Here is a 22,016-nt window from a genome sequence, read left to right on the forward strand (position 1 = left end):
TCCAGGTCCAGGACTCTATCCACTGGGCTGCCAGGTGCCTCCCTTGATACCTATCTTTTCTCTTTCATTTACTGTCGTCACTGTGCTTTGCCCTCTCCCCACCTCTACTTTTTTTATCTGTACAGACTTTCTCCTTATCTAGCAAACTGAGGCCATTCTCTTTGGCTGCACGTTTGAGGCCTTCCATACTCTGATCCAGCCTTGTGTTAAATCATTTCTTCATGGGTACACCATACTTAGGCCAAACTGGACTGTTGACCATTTCTGACTAGCTCTTTGGATTCTATGACTTTTCACCTAATTTTTCTGTTTGGAAAGACTTCTTTTTCCCTCAACCCATCTCCTTCATAATAATAGTAAACAATGATCTCTCCATGCATGGTGATAACTTGGATTTATGTAGTCAGTCGGCCAGTAAGCTTTAATTAAATGCTTACTATGTGCGGGTTGTTGCACAAAGAGAACCAGTACCTGCCCTCAAGGAGCTTATGTTCTATTGGGGAGTACAACTCATAAAAGGGAGATGAAAAGGAAGGGGGAGGAGAAAGAGGTCCCAGATAGGGAGGCACGATCAAGAGGAGTGCAGCCTGGTGAAAAATGAAGAGCATTTTTTTAAAGGGTTATAGAGCGTTTTCCTCTCAACACCATTGTGAGGCAGATGAATTCAAGTATTTTTATTTTCATTTTACAGATGGAAAATTGACACTCAGAAAGGGGGAGCACCGTACCCATAGTAATGCAAATTGTAAGCTGAGATTCTTTACTCCTTCTTCAAGTTCAGCACCAGTGCCACCTCCTCATGAAGCCTTCCTCCATCTCCCAAACCTGATGCAAATTCTCTCTTCTCGATGCACTTTGAATGTCTCAGCATGAATTTATTATGATTTTAATAAGTGTCCACTCTGTGCTAGGTGCTGGGTTTGCAAGTCCTTCTCAAGGAGCTTCCATTTGGGCCATATCCTCTTATGTCACTTATCATAGTCAGCCTCAGCTTATAGTAATTTGAATTATTTGTGTATTTGTCTTATTTTTCCCGTCACCAGATTCTAAGCTTCATAGGACTACTTTCCATATCTCCTGCGTGCTCAGAACATAGTTGGGGACAGGGGTGTGCCGGAAAGTCTTGAACAACTGACTTAACTGGAAGGAGAAAAAAGGACACGTTTTTAAGTTTAATCTTTGTTATCAACATTCTGTCCATCACTTTATTATGTCTAGACAATAAATAAAACAATAAATCAAGCCTTGATTTATATAGTGTGTTGATTTCTGAAATGTAAATGCTCACGTTGAAAATTTAACAATCGACTCTCAGAGCTGGTTCTAGCTGGATCCTGTATTCCTCTGGTTGGGGCTTAGTAAATCTCTATTGAGTTGGATTTATGGGAAGGCACATATGACTTGTCGCTCTCCCTTGTCCTCCAGTATAGATACTCACTCCTTTACCTCCTTTTCTCTTCTAATATGTCTGACATTTGATTTGGACCAGTTCTTTGATTTGAATCACTTGGCCATTCCCCTTGTCTGCTTGAATTAAAGGTTTTCCTGGTGTGACAGACCCTGGTTGTTTTGCTGAAAGCATTGCCTCAGGGCAATGACAACGGAGCTACAGATTAGCCCACACTGGAGGCAGAGAAGGTAGAAATAGAGTCTGGGCCTATGTCACTGGGGTCTTCCTGGATGAACACCAGGGAAGTGTTGCATGATGAAGTCATTACCTCTTGTTTGGAGCCTCCAAAGAAAGCACACTTTCCATCTCTGGCCCACAGTTCCACTGAGCCAGCTAGAGGAAGTTGGGTAGAAAGTAGCTCATTCTCCCTTTTTTCCCCCTTCCTCAACCTCTGTGGCCTTCTCTTCTGCTCTGATACTCCAACTCCCTAACTTGAGGTTTTCCCTTTTCCTGACTTTCAAGGAAGCCTCTGGTCTAGAGCCTATGCTTTGGATTCCACAAAGGCTAAAGCTGAAACCAAAGGGTTAATTCCTTCCACCTCATTGTCCAGTCAGCTTTGGTCCTTGCAGCAGATTGGAGCTGACTGGAAGGCTGAAGTGGGGATGACAAATGAGTGTGGCCCTGGTGTGCATTAAATATTTAATATTCTCTCAGTGGGAGGTGTCAGGAAAAGGACCATATAATAAATACTGGGAGAGACAATCCCATCACTGAACTCGTCTGTTAATGACCTCATTTGCTTTGACAGAAACATTACAGATGCTGTGTCTGTGCTTCCGTGGCCTTATTAAGTAGGTTGGCTTCCAATTCACCAGCAAATGCCATGTTTCCTCCATGCAGGGAGAAGAGGCAGCTGCCTCTGGAGTTGGCTGGTTTTCGTTTTCTAGCTCTGTCTGTCTCTCTTGGCACTTCTCTGCCATCTTCCTCCATTGGTTGGACTGGGTGGTCTCCAAGGTCCTTCCTAGTTGTATCTGAGCAGGAATTCTTTCTAACGACGGAGTCATCTAGGCTGGAACTGAAGAGCCTCCAATGAAGAGAAACTCTTGCCTCCCAAGGCAACCCTTTCCAAGTCACTAGGAATCACTAGAAACTTTTGCTTTATATCAAATCCAATTTTCCTTCTTGCAATTTCTATCAGCGGCTTCTAATTTCACCCTCTGGGGGCCAAGTAGAACAAAGTTAATACCTCTTCCCCATGAGCTTCCTGCAGATATTTGAGGACAGCGATCATGTTTCCTCCTCCTCACCACCCTATCGCTTCCAGCCTTTTCTTCTGAAGGCTGAAAATCCCCAATTCTTTCCACTAATCTTTAGAAAGCATGAGCTCCTTCAAGTTGGGTGACTGAATTCAGTTCTTGAAGTCAGGCACTGACTATGTTTGTGTGTAAGCAAGGGGTAAGATCCTGGAGGCCCCTCTTCTTTAGTATTTAGCACACCTTGCAGGTTGGCAAGGAGGCAAGGATGGATGGGCTCTCCCAGGCCGGGAGGGAACTGAGAGAAACGATTTGGGCAGGAATTTGGCCCTGTGTGGACGCCATTTCCCAACACTGGCTACCACAGGGCAGGGCTCTTGTTGAAAGCCTGCCTCTTGGGGACCACGGCTGACCTGAGGCTAAACACCAGGCAGGACACCCTTGATTCATCTCACAAGGCAGGTTCTGCGGGGCAGGGTGCCTCTGCCTGTCATCCCTGAGACTGGGGAAGGCTGAGGCTGGTGGATCAGTGGAGCTCAGGATGGGAGGCCCTGCCTTTGGAGCAGAAGCAATTACTAATCAGAGCGGGTTTTATTGAAGAGGTCCTTTTGCTTTCCTTTTTTGGGAAAGGCACAGTCAGCGTTGAAACAAATCTTCTCTTTTCTCTGTTATGGCACAGAACCCCACCCAGCTCTATCTTCCCTCTGCAAATTACAGACTTACAATGTCATAAGGTTTACAAAGCACCTTCCTCAAAAAAGACCCTGTGAGGTGGGTAGTGGCATCCTTATTATGCCCATTTTACAGGTGAGGAAACTGAGGCTTAGACTGGTAAAGTGCTTTTCCTAAGGTCATATACCCAACAAGTACCGAAGCCGGAATTTGAACTCAAGGTTGCTGTGAGGATTAAAATGAGACATTCCATGTGAAGTGATTGCAGCTGTTAAGCGCTATCATTTGAAGTCTGCTCAGACAGTTTATTGCTCCAATTCTGGGGAAGAAAAATGATTTTCCTGAATCATTTAGGGGCATTTCCTCTCCAGAAAGGCCTAATTTCTGCTAGCTGAGATTTCAGATAAACTCCGTTGGAAACACACAGTGCAGAATTGAGGAGGGGGAGGGGGAAACTCTCTCTTGACTCCTCTTTCTATCTGGCACAAAGAAGTGGGAGAAGAGATTTCATCTGCAGCCCAGTCCCCATCTCCACTCTGCCGGATTGGAAAGGAGAGCAGCCTGGGGGAGGGCAGAAAAGATGGGAGTCCAGACAGCACGAGGGAGGGAGGGGAGGGTGGGAGGGACGTCGTCTCTGACATCTGAGAGGCCCCTCCTGGGCTCCAGGGACCACTAGTAGAGGTCAAGTACTCCTAATGGATCCAGCTCTCCAGAGGGCAATGTTCGAAAGGTCACTCTGCTCAGCTCCGGAAAAGGCTCTGGGGGGCGAAAGCTAGGGAGTCCCCACGGGTCACATAATCATTTTATTTTACAGCTCCAAGGTCCTGGAGGGGGCTGGGATGGGGGAGCTGGACGAGGCAGCGCCTTTATGGATGACAGAGTGAATACGAAACGAAAGAAATCCTCCCGTTTGCCTCCCCAATCAGCTCCCTTTCTCTGTCTCAACATCAGCGGCAAAGATGTGTTCAACTAATTTATATTAATTCAAGTCCATTAATGATGAGATATCATCTCTGTCTCTCTCTTTATCATCAGGGAGACAGATAATCTCCAGGCCTGGATCCTACAGGCTCCCTGCCATCCTGCACTGCAAGCTGCTGGCCTGGGGCCATCTCTGCAGGCGCCAGATGGGCATTAACAGGATCTGTCCCTGCCTCTGATCCCAGGCCTAGACTGGGTGGCAGAGGAGGAGGGCAGAGTTTCAGAGTCAGGCTTTCCTGAAGCCCAATCATGGTTTATATTTTACTAAACAAGGAAGCCGTTGGTGGCCTGTAAAGAGCACTGAGCTGGTAGTCAGGAGACCTGGGTTCTAATGTAGTGGGATATATGCTGATAGTATCTGAGACAACCTCCCAGCTCCTATGGATTACATATAGAAAGTCCAAGGGTACTTACTCCAAGGGGTACAGATGCAGAAAGTGTGCAGCAGGAATTTCCAGGTCAGTGAGACTAGAGTGGGGTATAACACCAAATGAGAGAGACAGGCACTCATGCAATAGATGGAGAACTATGCCAGGAGAGGAGGGAGAGAGGCTGGACATGGACCAGATAAAGAGGCTGTGCATCATTGTGGCTAGTGTCTTTAGAGAGATGAATCAAAGCCAGGGATCCACTGCTGACCCGAGGATGAGGGCAGGCCCCAGGCAGGACCCTGACAATTTACCTTATGAGGCAGGGACTGGAGGCCATAGCAAGGCTTTCCTGTCACCTCTGAAACTGGGGAAGGCTGAGGTTGGTGCAGCATTTGAGCTCAGGAAATTTAAGCTTCAGCTAAAGTTAACCGGCTGTCCACTCTCAGTCTGGTACCAATATAGTGAGCCCCTGGGAACAGGGGGTGGGGCACCAGGTTGCTTAAAGAGGGCCAAACCAATGTAGGTCAGAAATGGAGCTGGTCAAAACTTCAGTCCCCATCAGCAATAGGATTGGGCCAATGAGTGGCCACTGCACTCTCAGCCTAGGTGAGAGAGATCCAGTCAAAACACACAAACAATAATCACAACAAGAAGCCAAGGACTTCAATGAGTCCCTGGCAGTTCACAGTGACTGTGCCAAACTTCTGAGCAGGAAAATGGGTCTCAGCAGGTGGGGTTCTCCTAATTGCTTTTCTAAGGATTTGAACATGGATCATTTTGTTCTACTTCTCTGCCTTAAATAAACCTGTTCTATGAGCAATGTCTTTGTTAGCCCGAGTGCTTGCAGGGAGGCTGAGGGCTCTTTGAGAGACATGAGTCAGATTCTAATATTCCCTGGGCGTGGACATGAGCCACTTATATTACCATTAGAGCAAGGGCCTAGAGAGTTAACCTGGTCTATTGTGTCAGAAGCCAAGGTATGTATGACACACAGATTGCATAATCCTAGCTGGCATTACTAAATTAAAAAGTTAAAAAAAAACCTAAACCTAAACCTGCCTATAATGTAACATTAATAAAAGTACCCCCAGCTTCCCTGATAAAATACTGGTCATACTAATGAAACAATGATTGCCTAGTTGGCACTTCTAGTCCTCGCTGCCACTAATTCCCTATGTGACCTTGGTCAAATTTCTTCCCCCCTTTGGGCCTTCATTTCCTCTCTATACCTGGCAGCATAGGTTTAGAGCTGGAAGGACCTTATGCCAAGAGAGCCTTCAGTGACTTATCCAAGGCCACGCATCACTCGGGGATAGTTCTAGATGTTGTCTCCAGCTCTGACAGTTTATACTTCTGTGACTCTGACCACTCCACAGTCCTACGCTAGGTCAAACACCTTCTTTCCCTCTTGTGAGTCTGTTATCTCCTTGTGTCTACAGTGGCACTGCTTTCTGTTTGTGAATGGGTCTGCACTCTTGTAACTGGTAACCCTCCTGGCTTCCTTCCCTTTCAGACATCAAAAAAGGTCAGGAAGTGAGTTACCTCAGGCGTGGTTTCAGGGGAGACACGAAGATGTGACGAGAGAGATATGTTCCAAAGAATAACCTAAGCTTACCTCTGGGGGTGTGGTGGGGGTGGAAATCTCAGGAATGGGGACTTGTCCTCTACAATTTCTTGCAATTTGGAGGGTCCCTCTTCCCTCTCCCTCTTTCTTCCTCTGCCTCTCTTCCTTCTCTCATTCTCTCCCTCTTTCTGTCCCTTTCTTCTCCTCCCTCCCCAACCCAGTTACTCAGTTATTGCTGTGTTGAGCCCAAATCTACTGGTGTGGCCTTCACTACCCCTGAGAGTAGTGGGGTCCCTCCAGTAATGGAGCCATGAGATGCATTGAAGGGACTCCTTGATGGTGGATGATATGGAGGATTGGAAGATTCCTGGGTATTAGGACCTAGGGGGGTACAGGAAAGTCCCCTGGTGATGGGGGTGGTCAGAGGTTTTCTTTGTGATGAGGCAGACTGGAGGGCTCACTGGCAGTAGGCAGTGGAGATCAATGAGAAGGGTTCCAGGTGGTGGGTAATGGGGACTCCGAAGCCTTATTTATCTGCTTCTTGCTGGTGATCAACTCAAGGCATGCACACATACATATATATATATATATATATATATGTATATATATATATATATATATATATATGTATATGTACATGCAAGCCACACCGAGACATGTATGTGCACAACAGACACAAGTACACACTTGCATATGTAACAAACACAGGCAGGTCATTTTCTCAGTATTAACATATTTTCTTTTGAAACAGTGTGAGGCTTTTCTGCAAACTAATAGATTTTTTTTCTTTTTTTACTCCCTTGTCTGGGCCAAATGTATTCAAATCTGGACTCAGTTAAGTCAGAAGATTCCTATCGGCCCAGCAGGGATTCCCTCCTGTTTCCCCCACCAATCAGCATCCTTTTCATTTGTCTTTCTGATCTGCCTGTAAAAGGGATGCTTTCTGTTTTGAAAGTTTCACTGGGACGCTGCTGTTGCCGGGCCCTTTGATTACCAAGAACACAAGCTCTGACTTCAGGAGCCCCAAAACTTCATCAGAAATCAAAGGGGGTGGTTAGGGAATGGGGAGACTGTGAGCCTGTTGAAACAGACGTTTGAAATTTCCCAAATGCTATTTGATGTGCGAATTCCTTTTAGCTACACCTCTACCTTTGGCATCAAAAGCACCTTTTGAAAAAAAATTAGCTATTTTTCAGGCACAGAAGGAGTAAATCCAATATTAAGCCCTAATGGCAGAAATCTTTGAAAATGTATTTATTGAAATTTGGGATCATTTAATACTTTTTCTCCAGATATGGGAGCAAGAGATTATGACTGTTATTGTTGATAAATAATAATAAATAAAAACTCTGTGACACAAAATCCTCTGCCTTTCCCCGATCCTTGGACTGGGCCACAGAGAGATTTGAGAGTGATAGATTTGGAATTAGATGGCTTGGGTTTGAACCCTAGCTCTACTGTATGCAACCCTGGAAAAATCATTTGACCTCAGCTTTCCTGTCTGTGATATGGTGGGGTGGGAGTGATAAGGTTGGACTGGAAGACTTCTGGAGTCTCTTCCAGCTTTAAATCTATAACTTTATAACTTCTTTACTGGTTATCTGGCTATGAATGTTCTCTGAGAATGGCAATCACTTCCTGGGAGAGACAATGATTTTTTATTTTTGTTTTATTTTATTTTATGTTAGAGACAATGATTTTTTTTTAAAGTACAGTCCAGGTAGTGCGATCTAATGGATAGGACCGTGGCTGGGGAATGGGGACGTTAGGTATCTAGTACCAGCTTGACCTCTCACTAATTGGCTATTGTCTTTTGGTAGGCCACTTCTCCCTGGGTCTCAGTGTCCTCTCTTGTAAAATGGGGGAGGGGGTGGCGTTGGATGAGATGATTCCATTCAAGTCAATAAGCATCTATTAAGTATCTGCTGTGTGCCAGGCTCTGTGCTTTATTCTCAAATAGCTTATGTTTTACTGGTGTGTGTGTGTGTGTGTGTGTGTGTGTGTGTGTGTAAAGGTGGACCCAACATGCACACAGATCAATACACCTAGGTCCTTTGACTGCAAATTGAATGTTCTTTCTACTTTGTTGCTGCAGTGCCAGACCAACCATGGCTTTGTCCTTGTCATCTGTGCCTTGGTTGGACTTTGATGACTCTGGAAAAAAGAATGAGGCTGACGACTTAAATCTAATTCACACTCAAGTCAAGACATCACTCCACGATGTCCTTGGTCCTCTTGGAAGATGAAGGGCGGACAATAAGAAGAAGTCTTGGTAAGGGTCACACGTTCAGGATGTCTTAGGTGGGGTAGAATGGGGAGAGTCTTGGATCTGGAAAAGGGACAGACAAAGCCATGGTTGATCTGGCACTGAGGTAGAGATAAATGAAATGGAATCAGATGAAATGGAAAGAGTGTAGCACAGTGCTCTGGGTACCTCTCTAGTGGAAGAGAATAGGCATTTATATAGCACCTACTGTATGCCAGGAACTGTACTAAGCATTCAGGTGCTAAAGTCTCAATGCCCTCGGTGTCTCTCTAGGGGAAAGGAATAAGCATTTCTAAAGCTCACTCTGTGCCAGGCACTGAGCTAAATGCTTTTGATAAATATTACCTCATTTGATCTTGGCAAGAACCCTGTAAGACAGGTGCTATTATTATTATCCCTGTTTTACAGTTGAGGAAACTGAGGCAAACAGAGAATAAATGGCTTATCCAGAAGCACATAGCTGTTAAGTGCCTGAGTCTGAATTTGAACTCTGGTCTTCCTGACTCCAGGCCCAGAGCTGCATCCACTGCACCACCTGGCTGCCCTAAGCATTTATGTAGTGCTTACTGTATGCCAGGCACTACATTATGCTCTTTACATTTCATTTGATTCCATCTTTCCAGGTAGGTCCTGTTATTATCCCCATTTGACACTTACAAATAGAGGTTAAGTGACTCGCCTAGGGTCACATAGCTAGTAAGTGTCTGAGTCTGTATTTGAGCTCCAGTCTTCCTGTCTCCAGGATCAGCGCTCTATCCATTGTGCCGAGCTGTTCAAAAGCAGTATCTTTCCCCCAAAATCTGCCCCTTTTCCCAACTTCCCAATTCCTACCGAGGGAACCTCTATCCTCCCGGTCACCCGGGCCTGCATTCTCTGCTGTCTCCTCCGCCGTCTCCATTTTGTTGCCAAGAACCATCGATTTTACCTTCATAACATATCTTGCATACACCCCCTTCTCTCCTCTGATAGTGCCATCATTCTAGTGCAAGCCTCGTGTCCAGACTATGATAATATCTCGCTGGTTGGTCTCCTTGTCACAGATCTGTCCCCACTCCAGTCCTACACCCAGCTGTCAAAGTGATCTTCCTAAAGGTCTGACCATGTCATTCCTACCCTACCTACCCCTCAATAATTCCCAGTTGTTCCCCGTCACTTCCAAGAGCAAATGTAGTATTTATCATATATTAATATGCTATATATTATATATAAACACAATATAATATAATAATAAAATATCTTCGGTTCCGTGTTCAAAGTTCTTCATAACCTGCCCCTCTCCCACCTTTCCAGGCTTCCTATTCCTTACACCCTCCCATGTACTCCCAGTCGTCCTGCTGCTCCTCACACAGGATGCTCCATCTCCTGACTCCAGGCATTTCCATTGGTTTTCCCCATGCAGAAATGTTCTCCCTCCTCATCTCTGCCTCCTGGATTTCTTCAAGTCCCAGACAAAATCCTACCTTCTATAAGAAGGAATAATCTGTTGATTATTTCTAATTTATCCCATGTATAGCTTGTTTGTACGAAGTTGTTTGCACATTGTCTCCCCCATTAGATTGTGAGCTCCTTGAGGGCAGGCACCGTGCTTTGCTGTCTTTGTATCCCCAGAGCTTAGCACAGTGCTGGGCACAGAATAGCCACTTAATAAATATTTATTGATAGAATCATTGACATTTCCATTTTATAGATGAGGAAATTGAGTCCCAAAGAGGTTATCAATGCCTGCCTTATCTACCTCCCATAGTTGGAGTTCCTAAATTCCTAAGCCTTCAGGCACAACATAGTACATACAGGGCTGGTCTGGGATCAGGAAGACAGGTTAGAGTCCTGCCCCCGACACATACTGGCTTTGAGATTGGGGCAAGTCCTTGATCTCTCATGGTCCTAGACACCTTTCTAGGATTTGAAGTTGCAGAAACTCATCCGTTTGCACTGGTAAAGGGAAGTTCCTTACTTGGAGTTCCCTCTATAAATGAAATCACTGGTCTGGTCCAAAAATAAACTGCTAAATAAATTGTTAGTAGTCCTTTCTTAGGGAGTGGTTGAATAACCTCAGAGCCACTGAGTAAATTCCTGTCCCTGTGATGCCAGGATAGTTTCTGGAGCTAGAGGAGGTAGTAAAGGGGCCATGTATGTCCAAGCCTCTGGCTAAAACACTCCCGAACTTCTCATTGAGACCAGCTCTATGCAAAGCATGGAAAATGCCCAATCAGTTCCCCAGGGATGTCCCTCGCTCCTCTTCCCCCTGGGGAGTGAGGACGATGAGATGAGAATAGGAGAACAGATGTGAACAATGCTTACATTCCCCTTGAAGTGAGCAGAGGTGAGGCTCATTTGTGAAAAATATTGTAGTGATTAGGGCACTGGGTGTGGAGCTAGGAAGAGCTGAGTTCAAATCCTATCTAAGACGCTAGCTGTATAACCCTGGGCAAGTAATTTAATCTTCATGTGCCTCAGTTTCCTCATTTGCCTCATGAGGGGGTTGGATTGAATGGCCCCTGAGGCCTCATCCATTTCTGAATCTTTGATCCCATGACCTAGTGCCACCTCCATGTCACCCATGGAACAAGATAGAGAAATGGGCCACAAGATCCACAGGGACAGGACAGATGCTGCAGTGTGGTTCTGAACTGCGTCAGCTCTGTCCTAGACTAAGAGCTACCTCACTCTCCTGTGGTCCTTTGAAGACTGGGATCTGGGGCTCTGGAACCATCGAAGAGAGTGGAAGTCTTTGACCCATGACTGCCAGCAGACTGGGGGCCGAGCTGCCTACATTTACTCTTGGCTACCAGTGGGGTGAAGTTGGGGGTTCCCTGCCCAAAGGCCTGAGCTACCACACTCTCCTGGTGCAATTACTGGGGTAGGTTAGGGCCATTGGTGGTAGGGGGACACTGCAAAAACCTATGCAATCCACAGAGGGATTGAAGCTATGATCTCGTCCTCACCCACCCCAAGCTCAGTACCAGGCCCTGGCAAAATGGTGATTCAGGTGTGTTCTGAGGCCTCTAGCTTGAAGTTCAGTGCCTTTTCCAGGCCACAATTCCTTTGATTTCAGTATATTTCTACCACAGTCTGAGGGCTATCTCAACTCCTGGACCTGATGGAAACAAGGGCTTTTCTGGGTGGTTCTCCAGGCTAGTCCTCCCCAGGTTCAGGCCCAGGCTGTTTTCCAGGAGGCTTCCTGACACCCCAAGGGGTCTGCTGTTGCCTCCTTGGTCTTCATATCCACAATTTCTCCCTCCCTTGATCTCTTTCCTGGATGGGCATCCCCTATTAGCTTGTCTGTTTGATCTCCTCCACCTCCTCCCTGGATGAACTCACTTCTCCCCGCCTTTTTCCGCTCCTTTCTTGACTCAGACATCTCCTCCTTTCCTGCCTCCCCATTCAGAGCCATCCTCCCACCCATGGGCTGCCCCTCCCTCATTGCCTTTTCTGTTTCCCGTCAGGCCATCTTTGGCCCATCACAAATTAACCTTGGCAAGTATCCATATTTACACAGTGCAGACATAGGATGCCTCTTGCCTACAGGAAAGAGGGGTGCAGACAACTCCTGCACTGTTGAGGAAGCCCTTATTTGTCACAAAGGCCCCTGATTACCAAGGGAATAATCAGCCAGTGGCGTCAGAAAAGCCAGAGGTGACCAAGGGAAAGTGCTCATGGAGATGAATACATGTCATTACTCAGGTTCCCTCTGCCAAGAGCCTCAGGGGAGGGTTGTTCATTTGGGTGCTCCCCCTTTGGTTTCCCAAGCACAGCCCATGAATAGTGACTTTAGAAGTACACTGACTTCTCTACTGATGGCAGTGCGGAGGCCCAATCTCATCTTCTCCCTCCCTCTCCTTCCTCTCTCCCTCTCTCCCTCCCACCTCCTCACTCCCTTCCCAGGCAGGATAGCAATGCAGTATAGTGGAAAAAACTGGCTCTGAAGCCAGAAGATTTGGGTTCAAATCCTGTCTCTGACACTGTCAACTGACAACTATGCGAGCTTAGGCAATTCACTTCTCTGGCCTTAATTTCTTCACTCATAAAAGTGAGGGCATTGGACTAGCTGGCTTCCAAAGTCCTTTTCTAGATTTTTGATCTCACCATCAATTAGTTGCCATACCTTTTTTTTTGTCTACATGGCATCTCTTGCATCCAACCCCCCCGCCAATCTCTCTGCAACCCCCCTACTTCAGGGCCTCATTTCTTCTTTTCGGACCATGGTCACAGCTTCCTATCTGCTGTCCTGCCTTCAGCCTCTTTCTTTTTTTCAGCTTATCATCCATGTCTAAATGATTTTTTCAACGCAATACTGTTCGGGTCACAATAGTTGAGTTGCTCTCTCTTGCTTATTGAATGAGACCTAAGCTTCTGATTCTGACATGCAGAACCCTTCAATCTGACCCCAAGCTACCTTTTGAGCCTCATTTCTTGCTCTGTCTAATCCACATTCCCCCTATATTGAACTGCTCCCTCTCCCTGATTCTCATTCTGCTTTGTCCCTCCTCCAAGGCTTTGCTCATGGTATTCCCCATTCTCAGAATTAGTCCCCCACCCATCTTTGTCTGTTGATATCTTTCTCTTCCTTCAAAGCCAATCCAGGCATTACATCTTTAATAAATACCTTCTTAGCTGACCCAGCTGACAGTTATCCTTTCCTGCTTAAATTTCTCCTAGTCCTTTGCTCAGCTCCTTCCTTTGTCCTTTTCTCACTTTCCCTTGTATCATTGTTATTTTTATGTCCCTTTCTCTTGGGTTGTAAGCTTCCCCAAGAACAGAGTGTGTGTCTTTATATATCTTTAACAAGGACCACCGCTGAGCCACCCCCACCCCCAGACCGTACCTAGCATAGTGCCTCTCACAAAGGAGCTTGATAAATATTTGTCAAATGCAAATCAAGTCCATCTCTGATTCTTGTGGGAGGAGGGCAAGCATTGAGGTTGGCAGAGGTTAAGTTGGGAGGTCCACTGGCTGGTTAGGGATGTGTGCTATTGGAGAGGGAGGGCTCAGATGGACACCATACTGCTAGCACCTTTGTAGGTCCTACTGGCTCCATCAGGAATGCAATCTGGGCAGCCAGGAAGATGGTTCTGGAAGGAGGAGGAGGAAGCAATGGGGAGGAGGAAGAAGAGGAGGAAAAGGAGGAGGAAACAAGGGGGAGGAGGAAACAGCAGGGAGGAGGAAAAGGAGGAAGAAGAAGCAGAGGAGGAGGAGGAGGGGGAGGAGGAGGAAGCTGCCCTGCACCTCCTCTAATTTACACAGTGGCCCTTTCAAAGCATTAAAGCCTTCGTGGCTTTATGACTACATGTTAATCTGCTCTCATTTATTGCTTTGTAAGGCTATTTTGACAAAAGTTCATTATCAAGGCTGCTAAATGCTTTTAAAGCATTGATTGGGAGAATTATTACATCACTGTGATAGACACAGTGTTTTAAGATAGATTGTATGGCCCAGACCATCTGAAATTTCCCTTCTTTTAATTGGATCGATCCCTAGAATAAACGAAGTTTAATTGAATTTTGAGGAAAATTGAGCAGTTGTTTGCAAGACTCTGTCAATGGGCATTATTTCAATTACATGGTGATAAGCATGCAGAGGGTTTGTCAGAAACCGTGACTGCATGGGGTGGTGGCACCTCCCAGCAGCCTCTGGGCTCAGGGAAAATCTTTGCAGGATGCTTTTATAGGTTTCTCAGAGCATCCAGTGAAACCCACCTCTTGGCCCCAGTGGCAAGTGATAATCCTTATGGGACAGTAGTCCTGTAGGAATGATCCTAATGTGGGTAGCATATGCTATCAGGGTCCTGGTGTTTTCTCTGGCCTCAGGAGAGTAATGAGACCTAGGCAGCTGGCATCAAACCAAGGTCCTGCATCTTGAGTAGCTTCAGAGATGAGCTTCTACATCGTGTCCACACTTGACTGAAGAAGGTCTTGGGCTCATAGACCTAGCTAACTGGAAGCAACCTCAGAGGTCATCGTACAACCCCTTCACTTTTAGATGAGAAAGCTGAGACCTGAGCAGATAAAGGGATTTGCTCAAGACCACCTAGGTCAAAATTGTCAGAGACAGGATCTGAACCCAGTTTGTCTTATACCAGAGCCAATGTTCTTCCAACAATATTGAGCTTTTTCTTCTTCTATGGTCAGTGCATACCACCCACCCACTCTTCATTCTGACTTTGGCTTTGAGGAGTGTTGGTAGAGAGTACCAAAGCCCTCGCTTTACAGTGATAAGTGCCCATGTACTTTTCATTGACTCTGTTCCTTAATCACTTAATCAACTGACCAACCAATAAACATTAATTAAGCAGTTACTATATTCCAGGTACTATATACTAGCCACTGGAGGTACAATAACAAAAATGAGATAATCCCTGCCTTCGAAGACCTTACAATTGAACAGAGAAGACAATAGTGATATACATATCTATCTATCTATCTATCTATTTATATCTGTATCTATATATACACACACATATGCACACATACCCATACCCACAGCCATAGCCACACACCCACACATATATATGGTATATCTATCCCCAACTGCTAATGATATTAAGTCTTTGAGGTAGCAGCATCCTTCACTTGCAATTGGTTTGCCATTAGGCTGGAGTGCATCATTCCCCTGGGGCTCCAAAATTCCCTTGCTTCCCCTAACCTGAGGCTTTTACTTCTTATGATCCTTCAGTTCTTCCTTCCATTTGGGAAAAACTATACTTCCTATCACATGTATAACAATACATTTATAGATTCTTGTTGTCTTCCCAGTTAGAATATTTATGAAACACCTCTTTGTATTGAGACAGAAGGACAGAGAAAGTTAGCTTCGGTATAGGTTTATGGTCATCTAGGGTTATAGGGATTTCCCCTTTGTCCTTCCTCATAGTTTGGTTTATTCATTTATAGCAATCATTCTATCAGAATGCAATAAAATAATCTTATCTTTATCTAGAGACAAATCATTATAAAAGTACACACAACAAATAAATTTCAAGAAAACAGGGGTGTCCAGAAAGTAAGCAACACCTGTTCCTCAGGCTGGAGGAGAACAAGAAAAAGTGGAGACGGGATAAATTCACCATGTTCTGATGCAGCAACAAATTCTGCCCAGGTAGATCACTCCTTAAACTGGCCTACTAGTAAGCCAGAAAAGGCTTCAACTGCTGGTAATGATACTGGGTTCAGGTAGCAGTATTCTTCATTTGCTATTGACTTGTCACTGAGCTGGCCTGCATCATCCCATTGGGGCTCTAAAATTCCCAGACTTTCCCCAACCCGAGGCTTTCACTTCCTAGGATTCTTTAGTTCTTCCTTCCATCTGGGAAAAATTACACTCCCCCATCAGTCTTCTTGTCAATATAGAGGAACATAGATATAAATAAAGCAGACCCAAGATAACCTTGTAGGTTAAGGCATTAGCGCCTGTTAGGATCAAGAAAAGTTTCATGTAGAAACTGAATCTTGAAGGAAACTAGGAATTTTAAGATGCAGATATGAGGAAGGGGTATCTTCCAGGCATGGGAACAGCATAAGGCAGAGAGATGGGAGATGGAGTGTCATATGTGAAGAAATAAGAAGGTCAGTTTGGCTAGAGGCTGGAGACCGTAGAGTGTGTGGAGAGGAATAATGTATAATAAGGCTGGAAAGGTAGGGTTGGGGCAAGGTTGTAAAAAATTTTAAATGTAAACAAAGGAATTTGTCACTCCAAGAAATAATAGGAAGCCACCAGAGGTTATTGAGTAGGGGAGATACTTGGTCAGACCAAGGATCTGTAGGAAAACTACTTTGGTGTGTACAGATTGGAAAGCAGAGAGACTGAAAGCAGGGAGACCAATTAGGAGGCTATTGTAATAGTCCACTCATCTTCATTCTGCCCTTGACCTTGAGCCTATCAGCAGCAGAGGGAAGCATATCCATAGCTTGGCATTATATCTTATCATTTTTGACTTTTCTCATCATTCCATCATACGGCATACGGCATCACCTCCCTGATGTCATAGTCTTCTTTGAGAATGAAGGACAAACAACAACCACAAAAGCAGAAGCAGCAGTAGACACAGAATTGGGCAAGTGAGCTGGGCAAGCTTTTACATGCAAGGCTGACATCCATATGTCCTAAAGGAATTCTGAAAGAATGTAGATTTAGGGATGAGAATGAGAGACAGAATAAAGAATGGGCAGTGGGCACTGAGCACTGAGCCCTGATGAGTGAGGGTTTTGGTCCTCTCTGCCACCATCAGACTCAGTGTTAGAATGAAGGATTGACATCAACTTACTACCTTTGGGACCTTGGGCAAATCACTTCAGTTTTCCTGGGCTTCAGTTGCTTTTTCTATAAAATAAGGAGGTTCGACTAGTTAACTAAAAATTCCCTTTTTGCTTCAAATCTTAGGATCTTAGGACCCTGAACATTGGAAACCAGTGGCATACATGGGAAATGGAGTGTAGTAAGTGGGCAGAATGCAAAACTGAACAGGGGCAACTAGGTGGCGCAGTGAACTGAGTGCCCTGGAGTCAGGAGGACCTGAGTTCAAATCCAACCTCAGACACTTGACACGTACTAGCTGGGTGACCTTGGGCAATTCATTTAACCCTTATTGCCTCACCTCCCCCTTCCAAAAAAAAAAATGAAACCGTACAAAGCCTACCTTCCAATCTGATGCCAACCTACTTTTTGAGTCTCATCTCTTACTTCCCATACTCATCCCACTGATATTGAATCTGCCCCCCATTCTCATTCTGTCCTCTTCTATCTCCAAGCTTTTGTTTATGGCATCCCCCATTCTTAGAACATTGTTTTGAAGTCTTTCCCTTTACAACCAACACAGGTGCCACTTCTTTCATGAAGTCTTTCTTGAATGGCCCAGCTGACAGTAATCTTCCCTCTTCCCTTAAATTTCCGATACTACTTTGCCTGGCCCCTGCCTTCCTCTTATCTCACGCTCCCTGAGAGTGTTGGTTATTTGTGTACCTTTTTTACTTCCTTGGAGTAAAAGATCCTCTGAGAATGCGGTAAGTGTCTTGTTTCTCTTTGCATTCCTAGGGCTGGCAAAAATTGCTTTTTAGAAACATTAGTTCTAGCTACCACCGCCTCCCTCTGCAGAAGAAGGAATAGCTCCTCAAAAATGCCATGAAACCAGTCAGGGCAAGTAAAAGAGCCAAAATAGCCAACCTACTGGCAACAGCTGGGAAAACTCATTGGGGCCATAGGTTTAAAGCTTCTCCTGTCCCTGAGCATGGTAATTCTCTATTCTCCGAGTGCATGAGTGATGAAGTAGGGCTTGGCATCTATTTCCAAAGATAAAACCCGTATAGCTCAAGAAGTATAGCTAATCCACCAAGGGTCTCTAATTCTTGGTTTTCTGAATGAACAAGGTTATGAAACACTGGCTACCTCCCAGAAACACAGACCCATGGGACTGACAGTTGGAAGGGACCTTAGCACCATCCATTCCAAGCCATGCCCAAGTAATCCCCACTATGATACACCTGACAAGTGGTTCATCTAACCTCTCCTCGAAGATCTCCACTGAAGGGGAACCCACCCTCTTTCAACTGGACGTTCCCCTGTTGACCTGGTCCCCTGCTACCTTTCCAGTCATCTTATACCTTATTCACCTCCAGGGACTCTGAAATCCAGTGACCCTGGTCTCTTGGCTGTTTCATGCTTAAGAAACCCCATCTCCTGACTCTCGGTATCTTTACCAGCTGTGGTCTATCTCTGCAATGTTCTACCTCCTCGTTTCCATCTTCTGGCTTCTCTGGCTTCCATCAAGTCCCAGCCAAAATCCCACCTTCTATGAGAAACCTTTTCCAGTCCTAAATTTTTGTGCCTTCCCTCTGTGGGTTATATCTGATTTATCCTGTATGTAGTTTGTTTATATAGTTGATTTGATGTTGCTTCTCCCAGTAGACTGTGAGCTCCTTGAGGGCAGGGACTATCTTTTGCCTTTCTTTGTATCTCTAGTGCTTAGTACAGTGCCTGGCACATGGTAGATGTTTAATAAATGCTTATTGACTGACTGACTCTTGAAGCAGCCTATTTCATTTTAATTATTAGGATGTGGAGCCTAAATTTTCTTCTCAGTAATTCCTGGAGTGAGGAATTACTTCTTCCTGAGTTCACATCTGGTGTCAGCCAGTAGCTGTGTGACCTGGGCAAGTCACTTAACACTCAGTTTTGCCTCAGTTTCCTCATCTGTAAAATGAGCTGGAGAAGGAAGTGGCAAGCCACTTCATTATCTTTGCCAAGAAAACCCCAGATGGGGTCATGATAAGTCAGACATGACTGAAAAATGGCTGAACAACAGCGATAAAATTCCTGCTCATTGCTTCTAGTTCTGGCCTTTGGAGCCAAACAGAACCTTTGCCATATCAAATTTTTCAAATGCTTGAAGACAGTTATCATGTTTGCCCTGAGTCTTCTCTTCTATTCAGATGACTTAGACTCAAGACTCTTCACCACCCTCGTTGCCTTCCTTACCAAAACTGTAGTGCCCAGGACTGAACACAAGACACCAAGTATGGCCTGACCACAGCAAAGTCCAAAGAGTCATATACACATGCAATTGTAACAACATTGGTCACAGACTTTAAGTTGTGTAACATGGTCCATGCAACTTTTTTTTGTTGTTGCTGTTCAGTCATATTGGACTCTTTGTGACCCCATTTGGGTTTTTTTTTGGCAAAAGATACTGGAGTGGTTTGCCATTTCCTTCTCCAGCTTATTTTACAGATGGGGAAACTGAGGCAAACAGGGTTAAGTGATTTGCTCAGGGTCACACAGCTAGTGTCTGAGGTTAGATTTGAACTCGGGAGGAGCAATCTTCCTGACTCCAGACCCAGTGCTCTATCCACTGGGCCGCCTAGCTGCCTCTACGCAACTTTAGTCAACCACAGTGGCCATAGAGTATAGGCCATATGACATGGAGTATGGTACAGCAGAAAGTGTACTGGAGTCAGAGAACTTGGGTTTAAATCCTGCCTCTGATACCCCATGCCTGACCTAGCTGAAGTCACTTCCTCCCTGAGCCTGTAAAATGAGCGGGTTAGACCGGATAGCCTCTAAGCTCTATCATCCTATGGGATGTATAACTTATGCCACATAACATAGACTATATTAGAGGTCATGGGGTACAGCAAAAAGAACTTTGGTCCATTTCTATCACTTTCTCCATTAGGTCCACAGGCAGGAGGTCACTTGACTGCTCTGCATCTTCATTTCCTACTCTATAAAATAAGGGACTTGGTCTAGATGTCCTGTAAATTCCCCGCCAGCTCTCAATCTGTGATCTGATTAATACAATCATTATTAGCATTTTATTTTTATCTTATGATCCTATGAAACAGGAAACACAACTGAAATGTTCCAGATGACAGGGGCTATCTCAAAAGTGATGTCGTTTCAGTCATTCAGGGAATCGGTGATTTCACAGCCCTCCCCCTATAGAAGTGGGTCACTTTCCCTCTGAGTCTTAGGAGAGAACTCACAGGTTCACATGGCGGAAATCTTCCTTTGGTGGCCAACCCCTCAGGTCATGAACCTCCCTGCGCTTAGCTAGGCTGGTCTTTGTGTGGCAGATACAGCATCCATCACTGGGGTTTGTACTTGAAGCCAGTAGTATAGCCAATAGGGTATTGAATGTGGAGTCAAGAAAAGCTGGGTTCAAGTCCCACCACAGACTCTTACTGACACTGTGACCCAGGGTAAGTCTCTCTTGGTCTTCTCATCCCTAAGATTGGAGCATTGGACTGGCTGGCCTGTAATATCCCTGGTAGCTCTATATCTGTGGTTTTCTGATTCACCTCCGCAGGGTCTGAGTTTATACTGGTGACACCCGGGGCAGGACAAAACAGCCGGGGTGGATTGCGGGAGAGATTCGAAGAGGTAGCCCCAGTTTCTCTAATGAAGCCGCCACTTATCAAATGTCAGTGTGCATTCATGAGTCACCATCCTTGTTATGCCTTTTAAAAATGATTTCCTTTGCTGTTTTTCTAGAGATGTGGGGTGTCAGGTACAATTCATGAATTTAAATGTCAGGATCGCTAACAACAACTGCGCTGCCAAACGTCACAAGAAGCAGAAACAGGAGGAAGCTGTGCTGGAGGCAGAGAATCTGGGTTTGAGTCTCAGAGTTAATTGGTGGGGTGATCTTGCAGAAGTAGTTTCACTTTTTTCTGGGACTCAGTTTCTTCCTCTGTAAAATGGGGAAGATAATATTTGCACTATAGACCCCAGAAGGCTGTGGCGAGGGGAGCATTCTGTAAACCTTAGAGTGCTAGGGAAATATACTTATTATCCGCGCACGAGCATATTCCTTTTTCCTAGCCGACCGCCCCTCTGAAGAAGTTCCCATAATCCATATAAACTCTCATGTGGTAATATGAGCACCCTGGAACATTGGAGTTATTTGTATATTTCTCTCTTCACTAATTGCAAACAATAAAATAAACCATCAGATTGCTACGGAGACAATGTTTCCATTGAAATCAAGTCAATTTCCATTTAAACAAGTGTGTGTAAAGCTCTGTTTACAAACTAATGGAATCACTGCGCCATATTCGGAGGATGAGAAATCGCTGGCACTTTTCTAAGTATTGCATTCTTGAAGCTTCCTTTATTTCTACTCCTATCTTGCAGATATTCCTATTATCCCAAGGGTTGTGGAAATCTCTCCTCTCTCCCTGCTGTCCTTGTCCTCCCAACCCTTCTCCCACCCTAAACCCCTTGAAGACAAGGCCTGGATGAGAGAAAGAGGCAGGGAGGAGAAAGGAGCCATAATGAGCCAGATGCACCCAGGAGTGACCAGAGACTGAGGCAGATGGGAAGAAGCGAACCTGCGAACCTGGCCCTTGTCAGTGCTAACGATGTAGGCGCAGCAGGGAGCCATAGCTGTGAAGAACACCCCAGACCCATCACTTTGCTAATTTGGTGAATCACATGGACTGGCTAGGTCCCCAAGAAAAGTGGGATTCATCAGAGAGGAGGATTTCTTGATGCTGTCTGGCAATGGGATTTACCTAATGATGAACTTATCTATTCTGTATTTTCTTGTAAGTGTTAAATAAAATGTCTCCTACAGCCAGTGTCTCTTTAGCTGGTAGAAGTGCTGGTAGAAGAGATGGAGGGTCCCTTTTCGTAAAGCAGAATGAACTGGACTTTGACATGCTCAGGTTTTCCTTGAATCCGGGCACAATTCAGAGTGATTTCGTGAGAGACTCCACTCCACACCAACCCCCAAAAAGGGCCTTAATTCCTATTATTAGGAGGCTGATAGGGAGTATTTATGTCTTCACTTCCAGGTATGATATTTTTTTAGTGGATGTGGGGCAAAACCTCAGCATTATTTTGACTTGCATTTCTCTTAGAATTAGTGTTTTGGAGAAGTCTCTCCTTAATAGTTTGTATTTCTTCTTTTGATCACCATTTATTCATATTCTTTGATTACTTATCCATTGGGGAATGACCAAATGGTATAGTTCTGCCAATTCTCTATGTATCTCAGATATCAGAAATATTTGATGCAAAGATTTTC

The sequence above is a fragment of the Trichosurus vulpecula genome, chromosome 3, assembly GCF_011100635.1.
Source record: "Trichosurus vulpecula isolate mTriVul1 chromosome 3, mTriVul1.pri, whole genome shotgun sequence".
Lineage (NCBI taxonomy): Eukaryota > Metazoa > Chordata > Mammalia > Diprotodontia > Phalangeridae > Trichosurus > Trichosurus vulpecula.